The sequence below is a fragment of the Schistocerca nitens genome, chromosome 1 (genome assembly GCF_023898315.1).
Source record: "Schistocerca nitens isolate TAMUIC-IGC-003100 chromosome 1, iqSchNite1.1, whole genome shotgun sequence".
Lineage (NCBI taxonomy): Eukaryota > Metazoa > Arthropoda > Insecta > Orthoptera > Acrididae > Schistocerca > Schistocerca nitens.
In genome coordinates this window covers 660,392,303-660,412,910 of record NC_064614.1, presented here as the reverse complement: position 1 = coordinate 660,412,910, position 20,608 = coordinate 660,392,303, and the positions used below count along the sequence as shown (strand labels likewise).

Sequence of the window (20,608 nt, the reverse complement as noted above, 5' to 3'; positions counted from 1 at the left end):
TTCTTCACGCGAGGTATCAGAAGACAAAAAGCTATGAAACAATACATTTCTTCAAACCCAATATTTTTTCACTTTGGTATTCGAGAATGCTCTCATTCCGGAGTATTTTCCTTGGTGAATAAATAAAACCGATTCGTTTAGTCATCTACATAATTCATCAAGTCTTCCGAAAAGAATAATACGAAAACTGACAGGATACTTGGCTCATTCCCTATTTGAAACACATATCCCGATAGCGTATCATCAAATGCGTGATTAAATGGCCGAAAATCATTTTCTTTCCAGCCAGTTTTATCGCTAAGACGTGATTTCCTCGTAGGCGTTTCACTATCACTTTCTGATTCTTCAGATTCAGAACTACTTACATCTCTTGTAGAAACATTAGACAGTATTGACAGCCCTGATGACCTGGAATGTATATGACTACAGCTTTCCGATTCTGTCCAAGAGCTATCACTTTCGTCAAAATCAAATAATTCATTGTCGCTCCTCGTAAGAATCTTTGATTTCTCCCCCAGTGCACCTACGAAATCTTGCCATTTTCTTTGTAAAATACAGGACGCGAAGAACACTGCTGTAGATTCCGCGGAACAGTGAACTGTAGTGCGAAGCCTACGCTCACAACACACAAAGAATCGGACGACTTAGAGGCCAGAACTGCGAAAAGCTTCTGAGACATGTGGCGGGAGTCCGCCGTGCAACGTATGTCGTATTCAGCACTAAGGTAGCTGCGCGTCTATACTCATCAGCTGCATTCGGGAGGACGACGGTTCAATCCCATCTCCAGCCATCCTGATTTAGGTTTTCCGTGATTTCCCTAAATCCTTTCAGGCAAATGCCGGGATGGTTCCTTTGAAAGGGCACGGCCGATTTCCTTCCCCGTCGTTCCCTAACCCGAGCTTGCGCTCCGTCTCTAATGACCTCGTTATCGACGGGACGTTAAACACTAATCTCCTCCTCCTCCCTCCTCGTCATCAGCGCTCAGAGACCGGCAAACGGGTGCCACTTAGCTCGTCAACAGCGCTCAGGGTAAAACCGACGGACGCGACTAAACTCGTCATTAGCGCCCAGGAAGAGGCAGGCAGCATGACGAATAAACTCGTCAACAGCAATCAAAGGGTTAATAATTACAAGCAACAGTGGAGATTTAATAAACCATCTTGTTGTTGATGTTACAGTCTCAGTTACTTTAATATAAGACCGGAGGTGAAGTACTGCCTCGTTAATTACTGTGCGAGGTAAAAAGCTGCTTGCAAACGGGCCACAGAGCTTCCGTTTCACTCCCGAGACAGCGAGATGCCTGGCAGTTGGATGGGCGGACTCGGGTTCTGGCGGTCCAAAGCACTGCCCGGCGGGCCCCGCTGCGGCTCGACCAGCTGACCGGGCAGCGCGAGTCGAGGCTCGCCCGGCAGCCGAGGCTGCGGGCTCGGTGCACGCCTCTGTTCGTGACCACACTCTACAACATATAAGAATTCGACTACCGAACTAGCAGACCAAAGGTGTAGAATAGCTACACACCATCGCACTTTAACACACTCACCAGCGCCAAGTCGCTCGAAAGATATCTTCACTGACAAAAGATCCAGTCCCAAGTGCCGAAAGCGCGCTCTCCCTGCAATGAACTTCCCCCAGGTAGCCGGAAGAGACCAGGGGACCTTTCCGCCACCAACTTAACTACTGTCGGATGACTACCAAAAGGGTACAAATCTCTCTGCCTTGGCTGAGAGAGCCGGCCGCTGGTGGCCGAGCGGTTCTGGCGCTACAGTCTGGAACCGCGCGACCGCTACGGTCGCAGGTTCGAATCCTGCCTCGGGCATGGATGTGTGTGTTGTCCTTAGGTTAGTTAGGTTTAAGTAGTTCTAAGTTCTAGGGGACTTATGACCTCAGCAGTTGAGTCCCATAGTGCTCAGAGCCATTTGAACCATTTTGGCTGAGAGAGCTACGAAGGCTACACAGTTGTAGCAACTGCAGACACCCAGATGCTGTACTGTAACAATATAGAAGATGAATTGAACGTACACAATCACTCACTCATTCGTACAGATGGTAAAGAGGGAAAGGAAATTTGGAAGCACAAATTGTAGGTAATATACATAGGATAAGGTGCATCTTGGAAAAACTGATATTTTAATGTAGCTATGTACCACTTAATGGTGATAAACACCAAGTACAGAACTAAATTACAGCTGACTCAGCATGACAGCAAGAAACAGAAGTTAAATAGTATGAAACGAATTTAACAGAGACGTTTCAATATAACCATCTTGGGGTTGAAGCTCTTTTTTCCGTGTTTGCTTCAACAGTACATATGTTTTTGGATAGGGCCCACCTATAGCAAATCACAATTTTGTTTTTTAACTCAAACATGTTTCACTGTAGTTGCAGCATCTTCAGTGGGTTTTTATTTTATGTCTGTTAAAGATGAAGAATCTTCTTTACTGTTTGTATACATGTAACTATTAGTTTTTAAATTGTAATTACAGATGTTTGAAAAAACACATAAAATTATGAATTCATACCTTTTTACCACATGGAGTGGTTTTTCAGAGAAAGGCGGACCCTATCCAAAAACATATGTACGTTTCAATATGCTTGTCTTCAGCTGCTGTCATCACCACCCCTTGCAAGCACTGCATACTTGTAATCCAGGTTCACAATTTAATAAACCAAATATGGGACTTAACATCTGAGGTCATCAGTCGCCTAGACTTAGAACTACTTAAACCTAACTAACCTAAGGACATCACACACATCCATGCCCGAGGCAGGATTCGAACCTGCGATCGTAGCAGCCGCGTGGTTCCGGACTGAAGCGCCTAGAACCGCTCGGCCACAGCGGTCGGCTTTCGGTAATATACATTGCTATTCTCAGATCATAAGGAATCGAAGTATTAGAATGTTCTGAAAATGGCAATACATATTGTCGAAACTAGGAATCCAGTACTTGTGTTGGCAAAGCGATCTAGGTAAATGAATTGGTTCTCTGAAGAAGACTACAGTACAAAATTATAGATCGCCTCCTGCACTAAATAATCACATCACCTATGTATTTTACTATCTGATATTTCTCTTGCAGTTAATGAAAAACATGTCTTTAAGTAGGAGTAATAGAAAGTTAACTGAGACCCACTCGGGGTTCAGTACTCATAGCCCCATAGCTGACCGCTTTTTATCAAATTCCGTTGCATAACTTAGTTATGCAGCACTGGCTCCGAAGGAGTTATCTGTTTCCGCAGCTCTATCGGCCAGATCAGGCAGGTGTAAAACCAGATCGCTCATAGATGCTTGAATTTTTAATTACTGTTATCAGAAATTTGTACATATCAATATCTTTGTATTTATGTGACGTCTAACGCTCGTTTACGGTATTACTACAGGTGACGTTGCTTTTTCGATCACAAATAATTCTGGTATCGTACAAAAATTGTTTACCTGTTCAATGTGATACCGTAAGTGGGCGAATAGTCAAGCTTATGAAAACCAAAATTTATAAATCTAAATAAGATGAAATATTTAGAATTACGTTAGCGCCTTTTAGTGCGCAAAGAGTCTTCGTTTTGAGTAAGAAAGACAGCGAGTTGCCACTCGCTTTACACTATTCATCGCGAAACACATTTGGTGTGTAGTTGACAACTGTGTCAGAAGAGAAGGAAAGTTTACTCACTTTTGACAGAGAATTAGCTAGGTGCAAGTCTTATGCGCCGAACTAGCCCATATCTGAAGGGCTTATTTCAATATTGGTACAAGTCCATTATCTCCACTTTTCTGTCTATAATGAGCCAAACAAACAGATAGAAAGGTTCATCTCTAGCAAGAAGTCATATGCTTGAATATTTCTGGTATCTCAACTGCAGAATTTTCAGTGATCATTTAACTTTAGGACTCTGTATCTCAATATGAACAAAAATGGACTTGTACCACTATTGAAATAAGCCCTTCATTTGTTCATATGTTACTCGACACCTCACTGCCATTACACGCAGTCTTGGCAGTTAAATACTACACCTCTTAAGAACTGCAATTGTGAAAAATCAATAACGGAAAATCTTTCGAATTAGTGTACTGCAAGTTTTGCAGAAAAGCACATGAAGAAATGGGTCTTTTAAATAGTGAATTATTAACAGTTTATAGAACAGTTTTAGCTTTAACTGACGTTTGGGGTGCAATAGCCCTGAAGCTGCTCTTCCTTCCAATGAACAGAATTTCTGGTTGATACGAATAGGAAAATATGGGGACTGACGAAGAGAATGTTTCGCCAAATGGAATTCGAATGCAACTAACTTTGAGTTGTACCACGCCACTATAAAATCTCTTCAATACGGGATATACGTTTTCTGGTAATGAATTTATTTTATAGAGAGAAACTGTGAAAGTTTTGTTGGCCGGGAGACACTGTCCAGCCACATTAATGTGACGACCTTTCTAGAGCCTGAATGAGCACACTTTCCAGTACGGACCGCTGCGCGACTTGCAGCAAGAGTGTCAGTGAGATTCTGAAGGTACGAACAGCATGTGGAGCCATGCCGACTGCAGTGCCGTGGCCAGCTGCGCTACGTTTCTCAGTTGAGGATCCATGGCGCAAACAGCCCGATCGAGGTGGTCCTATAGATTCTCGATCGGGTTTAAATCAGGGGAGTTTGGTGGCCAAGGGGGTACTGTTAACTCAAATGGTTCAAATGGCTCTGAGCACTATGGGACTCAACTGCTGTGGTCATCAGTCCCCTAGAACTTAGAACTACTTAAACCTAACTAACCTAAGGACATCACACACATCCATGCCCGAGGCAGGATTCGAACCTGCGACCGTAGCGGTCGCCCGGTTCCAGACTGCAGCGCCTTGAACCGCACAGCCACTCCGGCCGGCGATCATTTGTGGAACATGCTGTTTCTCAATTTCAACTTGTTGCAGAAAACGGTGGACAGCATATTGAACTCGTTTTGCGCCAGTCACACGGAAATTAATAATCTGGTTTGATTTTGGTTTATTCTTTTTCTGCGGTTCTTGACACCAGGACAATTTAAAACCGATGTTATTGATGCTTTTTGTGCCGTTTTTTGGCCTCAGGACAATTAAAAACCGATTTTTTCCATTCGATGGATATGACCTTGCCGTGGTGGATGGGCTTACGTTAAATAACAGTATCACACCTGAACGCACATGCACACTGAGTAGTACAGTTTGTTTAGCGTCAAACGTACACCTTAGGCATTGTAGTATGATTCATTTGTCATTTGTAATCGACCACTATTAAATTATGATGCTTACAGTGCCATGTATTTCTACATTTTGTAACTACCTTATTTTTCTTCTGCGATACGTTTTCCCCCTTCTCCGATAATATTCCTTTGCATTTCACTTCATTGTGAGGAGTGGTGTTATTTCTACAGCGGTTTGAAAGTTTAATTACAATCACCATGTACATACTCTCTCGTGCTAGAGTCTGTGAGTGGTTATTGGACGTTGACGTCGAACACAGGCGATGGTCACATTAACTTGATTGGATCGTGTGTATTCTTCCCAATGAGGTTCAGCACTTCTGAACAACCTTTGCTGATGTCATTTCATTTCATTGACCTCATTCTCACAGTTTGCACTCATTTATTTTCAGTGGATTTAACCCTTTAACGCCAGTGATAGCCGGTGTGGCCTGACGTGCTGCGGAATCGCCCGCGCAAGATAGCTCCGCTGTAAGGCGTCAGTGGACGGTCACGCGACACAAGACTAGTCTGAGCAGCCGCCGTTCTAGGCAAGGTCGTGGTGGAAGTGGTTTGCCGTTGCCTTCCTTCTTCCTTCCCGACATTGTCAGTCGTGTATCTGTGCCGTAAGGATGATTGTGATTAGTGCTTGCAGTTGAAGGGAAGGGAGAAGTTGAAACCCGGTGCTGGCTCATAGCACCAACGCGGCAGCTGAACATAACATCTGACGAACGGAAAACCTCACTTCGTGACACAGTGGGGAGAGGTTTGGTATTTAATCTGTGACATTGGCGCAGATACAGGTGATCAGGAACTTCACACCACCAGTTCCCCTCCCCTAATGCTGGCAGTGAAAATCTTTCTCCATATGGATTGGAACAGGCGTACCTCCGCATTAAGCGCGTGTGTTAGCGATTCAGCTAAGGTGACGGGTACGCGACACCAAGTGCGATCAACTAAAGTACATCTTTATTTTGGATCGGTTCTTTGGACTGGCACTGGCTAAGTTAGAAGTTCCTATTTCTGTTTAGTGTTAAAATATAAATTATAACTTATAAATTATTGCATATTTTTACTTTTCACGTGGAATAGACAATTAATTTTACGTAACAGGGGCGTGTGTGTGTTACTGCATCTCTGTCTTGGCAAGAAACATCCGCCTATGCTCAGCTACAAAAAATGCTTTTCCCTTTTATCTACTATTTGGCTGAGTCATCATTTTCTCTGCACTGCTGTCCGTATGCATGTATGTGGTGTGTGTTATTTCGGACATGTCCGAAGCAACAGACACCAGTTTGATCCTGCAGTCACTATGAATCAAGACGCAAAGGACTTATTTACATTAGGTGCCAGTGGGCATTGATTTAAATTAATGGGGAAAGCTGATAATTTAAACTGGACCGGGATTCGAGTCCTCGTCTCCTGCTTGCTGGGCAGATGCACTGACCACTGCGCCACATGGACGTGTGTGCACACCACCCTCGAACTTTTACGGGATGCCACTAGTAATGACGATAATGGAAAGGGGCATTACACGAGTAGTGTGTGGAAAAGTCGAGATTTTGGGTCTGACAGGAAGCGTGCTAGGGTAGTCCGTGCAGTTGCAATGAGCCTTGTGTCTGGATGGTGCAGTCAGCGCATATGCCTCATAATCGGGAGACCTGGTTCATATCCAAGTGCAACTCAAGTTTTCGACTTTTCCCATTGATTTAAATGAGTGCCTACTAGCATCTAACGTTATTAATTCCTATGTGTCTATCTGTATACAGTTTCAGTATTTCACTGCTCTGTTGTGTGGTCCATTGCATCTATGACTTTATGATTTCGTTTCATTTAACAGTCGACAAGAAAAGAAAAAAGTAGTAGATATATAACCAGAATTGCTCATTTCAGTAACGGTATGTTTATATAATATTTCATTCAAACCATTCATAGGAAGAAGAATAACTGATGATGGAAGGTAGAAAGTGATCTTTAAAAGACCGCAGCTCGTGGTCGTGCGGTAGCGTTCTCGCTTCCCGCGGCCGGGTTCCCGGGTTTGATTCCCGGCGAGGTCAGGGATTTTCTCTGCCTCGTGATGACTGGGTGTTGTGTGATGTCCTTAGGTTGGTTAGGTTTAAGTAGTTCTAAGTTCTAGGGGACTGATGACCATAGATGTTAAGTCCCATAGTGCTCAGAGCCATTTGAACCATTTTGGGTTACAGTTTGTAAACTCAAGTTTTTGTTCCTCTCATAGTGAGGTCATACTTTCATTGGCCCGGTATTTGATGGGCCTCGATGCGAGGGCACGCTGTCATTGGTCCATCACATGTCGGATGTCGGTTTTGAAGGGTTAATTCAAGTGAGCATCTCATGTCTTTCTTTATTCTTATGTAAATCTTCATTACGTTACCAGCAGATCTTTCTGAATTATGAATTTTTCACTTTTTATGTGCATCTGAGCACTCACTCCCCCTCCCCCCCCCCAAAAAAAATTCTGCATTTGCATAGGTTTAATGGCCTTGTGCAAATTGAAACTTCTGCCAAAAATGTTTTCCCTTAGTGCGTGCAAACAACCAAGTATGTGTGCTACTGTGTTCTCTAAATGGGAAGAAATTAAATTTCCTTTACAAAGAAACCGATAAATAACGGGAACTGACTTTACATTTTCCCGGTGGGGAAAGATATGATGCGTGTCATTGCTACCAACCACTATCAGCACCTCGCCATGAAAAGAAAGTATCGTGTTTTCTTGATAACCGCAATCACACGATAAGCTTAAGGTGTCCATATCCGCAGCAATTAGGCAGGAATAAAACAGAACGAGATCGCAGCTTACTATTTATACGCCGTATCCCCTCATTTCTGTGGACAACCATCCGTACGGCGTTTGGCGCGGCAGTGCCGTGTGCCTCTGTAACGTTGGCAGCCGTGGCGGCTCGCGGCGGCCAAGTCGAGTGCTGGCGGGACGTGGCCAGTGTGTTCGCGTTCCCCAGTGAGTGCGCTTCACAGAGGTGCGCAGTGTGATTTGCCACTGTTTTATGTTTACGTCGCGTCCGCGCCAAGCGGGGGACTACTCCATCTCGTAGGTAAGTGCATAATATCGCTTGCTAGTATTCTGTCCAGCGATCCATTCATAATAAGTCGTTTGCAACTAAATTTGAGCTATTTTGAGCGAAGTTGAGTAGAGCACATCAATCTGGTATAAGCGATTTACGGGTTACAATCACGATAAAAACTGCTTTGCATTTGTGATGTGATGTTAAATTTTTTACTTATCAGTACAGACTATTCTCTTCACAAATAGTTTGAGATATTGTTCGGCAGTGCAAAATTTCGTTTCCAGACACCAAACGAATGTTACTGCTGTATTTGTCTTGATATGTGTACTTAAACATTGCGTAACAACTGTTTTCTCATCGTCTTGCCGATGCGCTATGTCATTTCGTTAGCAGACCTATGATATTGAGATTCGATAGTGATATAATATATTTTCGTTTCCTTATCCGCTTTTAACTGCAGAAAATCACGTCTTATTTATTACGTACTGTTTTTGGGTGCCTACACTGCTTAACACCGAAGAATAATTTTATGATCATTAATATTCTTCCAAATTCGCTTTTCTTTTTTTTTGTTTTTCAAATTACTCATCCGAGGCATCCTCACATGCTCAGGAACATTGATGTTATCAGAGCCCCGAGAATTGTGTTCCAATCATAACTGCGTTTCGCTGACACGATATTTCTCATTATTAGGTGGATGAAGAGAGGCATAGCCAGAAAAAGTAAAGCCCTCCCCAACCCGACACCGTAGTGATGTGGTATGTCCTCATCGTCCTTCAACCTTTGAATTGTCTTAACCATTTGGATATAGTTTGACGTGGACCTTAAACAACTAAGCATCCTACAAACCATCAAAGAAAGCTACTATAGATGTATAAAATTATACTTGTTGTTAATAGTAAGATAACCTGCTACGCAGCACGCAGGCAATTGTGTTTTTTGTCCGTGGAAATTTGGTTGGTGTTTCTTCTTTCTCGAGAGCTTGCACTTCGCTGATCGGTATTTTTATTTTTTCGGGTCTAATTCTTCTTTCTTCATCAAGTACGTTTAACGACTTCCATCGCTGAAGATTTGTGTTAAAGAAGATGGGAAGAACTTGTTATCGAAGTGTCACATCATGGAGACAGATGGTGAAGAACATTTGAAACAAAACGTTCTTTTCAGCAAATTCTATATCTTCGTGCAAGTGAATCTGACTCAATCAGATCTTACTTGAAAGTGAGACAGAAACACTCAGAACTGTGTGATTCTTGGACAGGGAAACATAGTGTCTTCTTTATGACGTGTGGGGACGGCGTTTACATTTGAAACATGTTAATGAGGAGAGAAAAAACAGCGAAAAATGTCCTTATAAAGCGTTCGTGGTCTTGGGACCGGCCAGCATCTGGCAATGAAAGGGCAGTAAATACCTTCTAGCGTAATTATATACTCTGAAGATGCTGGTTGCGAGCGGTATTCAGTACGAGCCAGTTGGTTTACTCTTGTCCCCAAATTCTTTTCTTACATCTTAATTACTGAAATAGTGTATTATTTGTGAACTGAAGCAGTTTTTTCTTTTTTTTTTTTTTCTTTGCTTCGAATTTGATAAGCAACCAGCAGATGGAAGAAGACACAAGATGTATGATGACCTTTTTATACCGGTCTACATGTTACAAATTAAAATATTTTACACAGATGTCTAAAGATGATAATAGACACGAAAGTGACTTTCGGAGAGTTAAGTATGGGTGACGAGACCGTTGCCGTCAGTATCAGGTCTTAACGATCTGTCAGACAGTATTAGTTGATTTTTAACGTATGGAATTCATCAGTTGTGAAGAAATCTTAAAGCTAAAGTGTCATCTACCTGAAGATTGGTGTTTGAACACCACATCGCTTTACTAGGTGTGCCACAACCTTCCTCCGATCTTTGAACTGACAACCAGCCAGTTGTAGGGGAAGAAACAGTTTAATGTGGCTCCTAATGATGGAGAAATTCGGCATTTTACTCGTTAATCAACATTTTCATGAATGAAAGAAGCGATAAATGACACATAAATATCCTAAATCTCGTCGGGAATCGACCGCAATATCTTTAATCCGTCGTATAGTACTGAGCCACTGTTCAACCGGGGCCAACCTTATGTGGATAAAATAGTCTAATGTACAATCGTATCTACATCATAACCGCAAGAGAATTAGTAGCTTGACGTGATAATTATAGCAAGCAACTAACTGTCATTTCCTCACAAACATAACGCTTAGAAAATCATGTTAAAGGCCAGAGCAGTTTCAGAAAGCTAGCAGGAAGTAGGAACAATATCTTTGGCTTTTTAATGTGGAGAACAGCGCCACTGCGACAAACGTATCGAATGAGTAGAGGAAAATCGGTCTCATAGTGAGCAAGTTCTTCTTCATAGGGTGTTACGTGACGAAATAACAGAAACAGCTACACAGTAGATATAACAAAGGTGTCGGATTTAGCGACTGCATGTTCCCAAATTTTGTAATAATGCAGCACGTAACACAGTTTCGACGGTTACTAAAAAGTATTGTGGTTTTACAGGGAGCCGCACAGTAGCTTGTGTAATATTTTGGCATTGATACGGCACAAATTAATGAAAGAAACCAGTACGCTTCCGCTGTCAACTCTCAGCTCACTCCATTTTTATAAGAGATACGACAATACAGTAATATGTACCACTTATAAATTCAATGAAAAAATCTGAATCGCCTCCATTGACATACAAGGACAGAATTGGAGCCAAAGCAGCTCAGTTTAACTGCACTAGAATTGTTTTCTCTCGGTGCTGTTGTTGCGAACCTCGACTGTCGATCTGCAAATCAAAGTAGAATTGTTACTATAGTTCACATACACAAATGTTGCAGTATTACAAATTAACCGTCCGCAGCTCGCGGTCGTGCGGTAGCGTTCTCGCTTCCCGCGCCCGGGTTCCCGGGTTCGATTCCCGGCGGGGTCAGGGATTTTCTCTGCCTCGTGATGACTGGGTGTTGTGTGATGTCCTTAGGTTAGTTAGGTTTAAGTGGTTCTAAGTTCTAGGGGACTGATGACCATAGATGTCAAGTCCCATAGTGCTCAAAGCCATTTGAACCATTTTTGAACAAATTAACCACAGGAGTCCGCACAGGAGGGCAATATTCTAAAACTGCTACTTTTTATATTATAACTCATACTGTTTGACAATGCATATTTCCCGAAGAACTAAATTTGACAAGAAATACATAATTTGTTGTATCTTAAACGATTAATAGATACCCATTCAATGTCTTTTAGGTGGAATACTTTGACAGCAAAAAAGGTAAACATATTTATTTGTATACGCAAGGTATATATCTCTATATATTAATGTGAATATAAAAGCCACCATTTTGTTTTAACGATCAGAAATTACTTATTTTTTATGATTAATTCCAGGGTTTTCAAGAAATATTTTCATTAATACATGAATAACGTTTTCACTGAAAATTAAAAATCTGAAATAGGTAAAACCCAGAAAGATGGAGAAAATAACGCGACACAGAAACAGGAATAATTGCCAAATTAATAAACTTTACAACAACTATGGTCTTTCCTATATGGAAAGTAGGCACGCAGAAAATCATCGCTAAAATTGCACGAGAATAAATATTTCATTGCTTACCATCGGTATGTAACATTTGGAGGTGGTGGATGACGTCTTAGGGAAAAAAAATTGTTAGACACAAAATTTTCGCTGACGCTTTCCAACGACGCTAGTCGTGCTTTAGTATTTGGAGGCTCTGATACGAGATTTAACCGAATTAGCGAGGTCTACAAACTAAATGTGCTGCATACTACCAATACCCACAAATTCATAGTGATTTTGAAGAAGAAAACCTTAAGAATTAATGTCTCTCAGTGGAGAAATATCTTTTAGAAGCAGTCAGGAACTTTAATTCTCCATTTCACATGGAGCAGATGACTGGATTATAGACAACACATAAGGCATATACACGCTGCAGAATGCCTATGTTCTGCTGTGTCCAGGGGACATGACCAGTACAAAAGGCTGCCTACCGTCGCAGGGGTGCGTCAGTTTACATTTTGTCTGTCAGAAGCATTGTTTCCCAGACGTGATCTATCGCCCCTAGACATCTGATACAAAAACTTTGAAACATCTTGCATACGTACCGGGTGTCCGTCATAAAAGTGGACAGGCACACGTTCACCGATGCTTCAGCAGATATTGATAATTTCATTCTTGCGATATGTAGCTGGAGTTAGCCCAAACTACTGCTCATCACGCCTTTGATGGACGGCAAGACGGAATGCGTCGGTTTACTTTCCACTGCAAGCAAAATGATTCTGAAAACGGAATTTTACGTGCCGATTCGATGAAGTGGTCCTGAATTTGTCTAGTGCGATACCTGTTTTACCGATATGTATTAAGAACGTTAGTAGAACAGGAAGAATAACCTGTACTCTAGCAGCGATTGAGCAACGCTGAGGAAAGGCGGTAGCGTTCAGCGCGGGCCAGGACCTGCTGTCGCTGCCGGAGAAATAGTTTTCCTTCGTGTTTTACTGACCCTGTTAACACATATCGATAAATCGAATGCAGCACTAAACTAATTCGGGACCGCTCTATCTAATAGCCAGTTAAAATTCCGCCTTAAAAATTATTTTGTTTGTAATGGGACACAAACCGACGCTTATCGACAATGGGTGTCGCTTGAAAGACGTGATGGGCAGTATTTATCAGGGTTGGCTTGGCTCACACTGCAAAAACGAAATTTCATATTAGTTCCGAAACATTAGAAAAAATGCACCTGACGACTCTTAGGAAGCCTCACAATTTTAGCAATGATTCCAGGAGGGTACAAGTGCAGCGCCTGTTGCTGAAGCCTATGAAATTAGCTGTACTGCATGCAGTAATTATCCTGTCATTATCATCTATCAGAAATTACCCAATGCGGTGAGAGATAAACTCATACATGCATAAATTACTGTGTGACGCTTAGTCGTTACGTGTGAATAAAAATAACGGTGGTAGTTAGTAAATTTTAAACTTGTTTTCCTTTTTTTTGCGACACGTTTCGGAGGCTTTATTCCATCATCAGGTACATTGCTAAACACCAGAACTGCCATATGATAGTGCAGCAAAGCCTTCGAAACTTAACATGAATAAAAGAAACCTAAAATATAGCAACTGGCTACGTCGTGCTTTTATTTATTTTATGTTATTTATTTATGTTTAAAATATAGTCACGGAAAATAGCTATCAGAAACGTGTAATGCTTAACAAATCTGAACTGATGTCATTTATTGACCACATCAAGTTTTGGAATTTATTGCGTACATTTTGGAATTCCTATCATTTGTTGGCTGTGCGCTGGGCGCGCGTGCGGAATATGGTGATATGAATTCGACCAACAGCAAAATTTTGCTAATGTAACTGGACAGTTAAACGTGTGATTCTTCGCTATTCTCCGAGAAAATCTTTTAATTTACATGGTCACACAGGGAGGGTTTTTTATGTTCTGGCATTGAGTTCTACTTTCCATTAACTTCAGTACGGTCAGGCCTGTTGAGTGGCACAAGCTATTCATCGACTTCTCGAATGTGCTGCGTATTCTGCGCAATTAGGGGGTATTCGTGAGCTCTGAATTGACTTACGTTGCAGTGCAGAGGCGCTAAAAGTGTACATTTACGTTCGTAGCTCCTTTGACTGCAGGAAGGATGTTTGGTCTGCCTTCAGTTTCCGCCCAAATTCGCTCCGACGTCTGTGGACTGATGGTAGTGATTGTCCAGCAAGCCACACTCTGAGGCGCTGGCGATTACGCATTACTGTGATATAAATGCGGACTTATTGTTCTCCTACAAGAAAAATTCGAGGGTCGCAATGTCTGGGACCGTGGTGGGCGCGTTGTCGTTGAAATGTTTCGTCAAAAGCGCTCCCCACTTCCAGACACACGATGCTCTATTGCACCGCTCTGTTAGGACCACAAGTGCTACTGCAGATGTGCGAGCAGTGACAAGCCATGTTCAATCGATACGCCCATTGTGATGATCTTCGCCTATTATCATCTCATGATTCTCTGCACACTTGGAGGTATTCCGCACGAGTTTCCGAACATTATATGGATACTTCGGTGTCTGCACTCGAACGATATACCTACTAAGTGTTCCCGAAATTTGAAATGTAGCATCTTAGAAATATTTCCCAGAATGATATTTTCATCAGTGGGATTCAACGCCGCATGCGAGATTGATCAGTTGGTAGCAGCTTCTGCTGGATTCATGGGCGTCCACAGAAATTTTTCCGGAGAGGGACTCTTTAAAAACTGTAACTTTTATGGAGATCTAAATAAATCGGTCAGTTTCGAGATACAGCATGCCATAAGAACTAAATTATATTAGTGACAGTGCATGGATCTTTTGCTATATCGAATTGGCATGTAAGAATTCCGCTTTAAAAATCATTTTGCTTGCTGTGCAAACAAACCGACGCATGATGCATTCCGTCCTGCCGTCCATCAAAGAGGTGCTGAGCAGTATTTGGGCTGACTCCAGCTACATATGACATTTACTTTATACAAATGTATGAATAATATGTTAACTCCGTACTCCAGATTCCAGTAGAGGGATGATGAGGAGGTGGGGGGGGGGGGGGAGCCCCACCTTGTCTTCCATCGTGGACGCCATGCCGGGATCTGGGGGGGGGGGGGGGGGGGGCAAACCGGGGTATCTGTCCCGGGCGGCAATTTCAGGGGGCGCCAAATTAATATTCTTGAAGAAAAAAACCTTGTTCCATAAATCACCTAGTATCCAGTGCGCGTTGGTCTGTCGATTATTCATGTGACTTTGAAACGCATCCCATTTAGTTTTTGAACATTTTTGAACACATTCGAAGTTGGTTTCTGAAGAATCATAAGTTGATTTTTGAATGCGTGCTTAGTGTACGGGATGTCTTTGCTCCGTCGCATCTAGAACTAAAAAAAATTCCCACAGGCAGCAGGGGACGAGGCTATCCGAGCTGAGCCGAATAAACCCGAACAGGTGACCGTCAGTCGCTGTTTATGTGGTTGACTGGGTGTGCGAATTATCAGCGTTGCTATAATTATTAATGAAATCCATAGATTCAGACTACCAGAGTGGAAATAAACGATTGACAGGAATAACAAGTAAGAGAGCTTACAGATTGTCTTCTCGGTGTATCCAGGAAAACGACATTTCACGGGAAATTTTTACCAGTTCGTTACACTACCTTTTGTATAGTACCCAGTTAGCAGCCGCATTAAGTTCTATTCTCGGAATAGCGCGGAAAACGTGTTGAACGAACACGTAATAGCGGCTAACCGGAGAATATACGCGCGATAACTGAACCTGTGATTCTGGCAGGGTCATTGAAGTTAACGGGAGATTAAATTTTGGCAGTGACAGGAATAGTTACAGAATTAGTGACGACAAGATTACTAGAAAGCGGAAGGAGAAGAAACTGGGACATCATACAAATTATGTGGAAATTTATGTTTCGTACTAGTTCTTTCGGATCTCATGCTTGAGAACCTGGAGCCTATGAATGAAATGTGAAACTATTTTCTAACATAAAACTTTTTGCTTGTAATAGGCCTAATAGGCATTTGATATTGGTACTTCGTGAATTATGTTCTGTCGTGTTAATTTTATAAATGAGGTGCATTAAAATGACCGTTTGTGCCAAAGCAGTCTAGCTTATTTGGGGTGTGTTACTCGTACAACTGCTGCAATATTAGAGAGCCCTATTTTGTTTTATCTAGCAGACAGTGGTAAATTAGACATAATCAAATCAAGAAACCACACGTCTTGGATACTATTCGTGTTAAGAGCTTTTTCAGAATTAGATAACGATATTTTGATTTTTTATGTAGCAAAACGTCTGACGAACTTTCGCAGAAAGGAAAGCACGCCCTGTAAAGCTGTAGCAAGATTAGAGAGAAAAAAATGTGCTGAGACCTAAGGGTTGAAGAAATGTGTACTGTCTTGCTTGTTCTTACCTTTTCTGGTTTTATGTTTCCTATATTTAATTTTTGTGTCACACAAAAGAGAAAGTTATTAGTTAATGAGCAATAAAGAGTGCGAATTTTATGAAGACTTCTTATTCTCCTGCTCACAAATAATCCCATCCAGTATTAATGGTGAGTCTTTTTAAGGGGATAGGATGTCAAACTGGCCGCCTAGGAGCAGGAGAGGCACCGCAGGACATTTTAACTTCCATTGTTCTGAATACAGGTTCCTTGATGTCTTCCAATAAAAATATACATGTTTGAATTCCACAGAGCGAAATATAGTGACGTGCGGAAGAAGAATGCTGTGTGAAGAGGCGTGGCACTGCACTTTGGCACACTTAAGACCAAATAACATTCTTACATTTCCTCGAACATATATGTTTTACATATCAAAAGATGTGTGTTACAAAATGAACGTATTTTTGAAAAATCGCGTATTTTTTAAATTTTTGACGCCGTTCCTCAAACGCTCGAGGGGTGCGGAGACACTATCAGGTTTTTGCCCCGATTCGGAAATATTGTAGATGCTGCGCTGACGGGCTCATATGGCTGGATCTGTACATTGTATGTATATTGCCTCGGCGCTTTTTGAGGACATACGCTGTTGTCCAGGGCACATAAATTCCCTGTGGAACATGTTGAATTGATTTTGCTGGGCGGCGCAAGTACTTTTAAGCCGCCTATCTCTGCCTGATTATGGATCTATCCTCCACCATAAATGTCATACTCGTTCCAGTCCCCAGAAAAAGGGCGCTCCGTCTTACAGGTCTCTGGTGCACACCTTTATTTCCTTCCGTTTATATGGATGGACGTTCGGCGAGAACAAAATGCCACATTCCGCCTGTGAAGAAGAAGTTGTTAGTACAGTCGGAAGCCTGACTGGACATAAGGCGCGGATTCAGAGTTCGATTCTGGGGTTGGGGGCGGGTCGCCAGTTTTAAAGCGTCTCCCTCCTCTCCCCCATAAATAAATTACCATCACTCCCACTTTTAACTTTCTACCTATGTGTGCAAATATTTAAATACAATAATAATAAATTTAATTAACATAAATTATTTAACTAAATAATAATAATTCTTTACACCAGTGCCTAGAACGCACTTCATCATTTTCCAAGAAATTTTAATTCAGGAAAATACTGTATTTGAGAACGTGAATAGATAAAACTGCAACCAGTTACTTTTTCCATGAACCAGTTTTCGAACCTTTTCAGGTTTGTCTTCAGATGGTTTTCCGGAAGTTAGATATCTATTTGCAGCATAATGCTGGGTGCTGGCTTGCGACAGTATGGGCGGCTCTCTGTTAATGTCCACCTGTCTGTTTCGATTGTGGTAGCCAATCGTCATCACTTCTCACACTTTTACACAATATGTATGCATTTACACTGTGATAGCGAAACTTTGCAAGCATCTAGCATGAACTATACATAGATAACCCAAGCGAATGAATTTCTGGAGGAAATCTAAAAAAGTACCTTTTGCAGATGACCTAGCTATATTCTGAGATAACGAAGCAACAGCACATTTCAGACATCTAGATGAAATATCTGAACCTACAGGTGGAGAGATTTACTCACAGAAGGCTCGACTACCAAAAATGAAGAGAGCTTACGGAAGACGCAGGACACAACCAATAAGAAATACGTGTCCATTCACACAAAGATCAAGCACTGCAAGACAGTAAAATCGCCGGCCGGAGTGGCCGAGCAGTTCTAGGCGCTACAGTCTGGATCCGCGCGACCGCTACGGTCGCAGGTTCGAATGCTGCCTCGGGCATGGATGTGTGCTGTTCTTAGGTTAGTTAGGTTTAAGTAGTTCTAAGTCTAGGGGACTTGTGACTTCAGATGCGGATGACTGCAAGTAATAACGCGGGGGGGGGGGGGATAGCAACAAACTTTACCACCTTTCCTGAACCAAATGCTGGATCTGCGGCATGTGTGTATTAGGTTTCGCATTGATTGGCGTTCTCGGAAGCCACTTGGAAGTTGGTACTGTGAAAGTGTTCTGCCAGTGGCGAAGTTTCGAGACCGGCAGAGACAGCGCCGGGACTCGAGCGCGACCCGGGTGAAAGCAGAGCCACCTGAAAATAACGCCGCTAACATGGCCGCGCTGCGCGGCGTTCCGGGTAAACACTGGCTGCCCGTGAACCGCGCGCCGCGAAGTAGGTCGCCCCACGTGGCTGGCCACTCGCTTCCGGACGCGGGACCACGTGCGCGCCCGCCACACGTACGCCCGGGACCTCGCCGCCCGCCGGCTCAGTCTTCAGGCACCGATACCGACGCCACACTTGGGCTCCGACATCGGAAGCTAGTAAATTCGTATTGAAATTTCAACTCTGGCTGCGGTGATTCTGAAACTGAGGTTTTACCGAACGTAAAGTTCAGACTTTAAAAACAAAACGTCAGACTGTAGCAACAACACTGGCTGCGGCATACCCCTGACGGGCGAAGGGGGTGTTGTCTACCGAGTTGCCTCGGCCCGCAACAAAGAAATGCTACTCATAACAAATCGTCTTAGAAATTAGTCTACCAAAATATTATTGTACTCGGGCGTGAGGGCTCTTCTGTCGGCTTATCGTGATATTTCACGAGGACACCCTGAATAAGCGCCGGCCGAAGTGGCCGTGCGGTTAAAGGCGCTGCAGTCTGGAACCGCAAGACCGCTGCGGTCGCAGGTTCGAATCCTGCCTCGGGCATGGATGTTTGTGATGTCCTTAGGTTAGTTAGGTTTAACTAGTTCTAAGTTCTAGGGGACTAATGACCTCAGCAGTTGAGTCCCATAGTGCTCAGAGCCATTTGAACCCTGAATAAGCAAACTGTGCTGAAGGCATTCACACTGCGAAGCGTTTTCCTTAATTCCCACTGCACTTGGGGAGTCAAGTGAAATAGTGGTTCAGAAGCATATCCACTGTGAGGAAGAGTAATGCAATTTCCTGAAGACGTGTGTCCACTAGCGAGTAAACTTCCGCAAGTCGCATGTACAAATTACTTCTGCAAGTCATTTGACGTGTAATCATCCCCAACAAATTAACTTCAGAAAATTTCGAGTTTCAGAAGTAGCGTCCGCAAGTGCAAACATCCCCAGCAAGTTAGCTTCAGCAAATTTCGACTTTCAGAAGTAGCTTCCGCAAGTTAATATTAACAGTTCTTTGCATCTTACCGCAATTACTTACCGAACTTGCCAGTTGCCGGAAGTTTTCTGTGTTCAATACCGATACGAGAATGTCAGTGTCAAAAAGATAAATACTTGTGGTCCAGTGAAAGAACGCAATCGTTAATTCAGAAAGTTGAGTGCTCTCCTCTTTTGCAGGGCACGAAACACACCGATTTTCAGAATAGGGTTATAAAGCAGGACGCAATAGAAAATATTGCGCTATATTTTGAGATAAGATACGCCGACATACACTAAAAAATTCACAAACTGCCCGCTCACTGAAGACAAGAAATTAATAAAGTATTTCTTGAAAAGTCATATTTGTTCGCCTCTATATCCATTTCTTCATCCGGATATTTTTTGTTTTTCTTAACCTTTTGTCTTCACGATTTTTGTTTAGTAATAATAATAATCATCATCATAATATTGCAATGATTGGGGCAGCTGCTATGGTTATTAAGTCCAATACTTAAAGCTTCTACTTGCCTATCTCAAGATGCACCACTATAGCGGAAACATCTCTCAAAGTACTTGCAGCACCTTCCTGAAATCAGTACGCCCAAGCCACACGAAGAAGTAAACTCGGGCAAGGTTTTGTTATAATGTAAACTCTTCGACAAATACTTGCAGATGTCACTTGCTAAGTTACTTGCGAATGGACACACTCCTAAGGATGCTTCTGCAACAGATAATTCGGGACAAGGAAAAGGAAACGTCTCAGAAACGGCTTTCATGTAAAGGCTGTCTGTAAAATTGGTGTTTAATTGTAGTCTTTCGTGTTCATTTCATTTACTCCAGTCTCCGTTTATGAGTGGGTCTTCAGCCTGAAAGTGATTTTACACAAGCCTAAGAGAAGTGTGATTTGGAATTACTTCGAGCTTGTCGATTCTTCAAAATGCACTCTGAGACACACTTATAAAAAAACGGCGCACCACGAAGAAATAACCGAATGGGACTTAAATCGATGGATGTGATACACATGTACAGACAAACAAATGATGTACAGACAAACAAATGACAACAAGTTAAAAATGGATGATTTATTCAAGGGAAAGAGCTTCACAAATTGAAGACAGTAAGGCGTTGGTCCACCTCTGGTCCTTATGCAAGCAATTATTCGGATTGGCATTGATTGATGGCGTTTTCGGATGTCTTCCTGAGAGATATTCCGTCCAATTGGCGCGTTAGATCATCAAATGCCGAGATGGTTGGAAG

General features: G+C 42.4%; 1 protein-coding gene across 2 annotated transcripts in view; it reads left to right on the top strand.

The window, feature by feature from the left end:
• The first annotated feature begins 8,162 nt into the window (after positions 1 to 8,162).
• The window catches only part of LOC126259026 (uncharacterized), a 667,737-nt gene continuing 655,291 nt past the window's right edge, over positions 8,163 to 20,608 (top strand). For both annotated transcript variants that reach the window (XM_049955690.1, XM_049955689.1), the window contains exon 1: positions 8,163 to 8,264. The gene's annotated coding sequence lies outside the window, so the exon portion shown is untranslated. The remainder of the gene's footprint in view (positions 8,265 to 20,608) is intronic.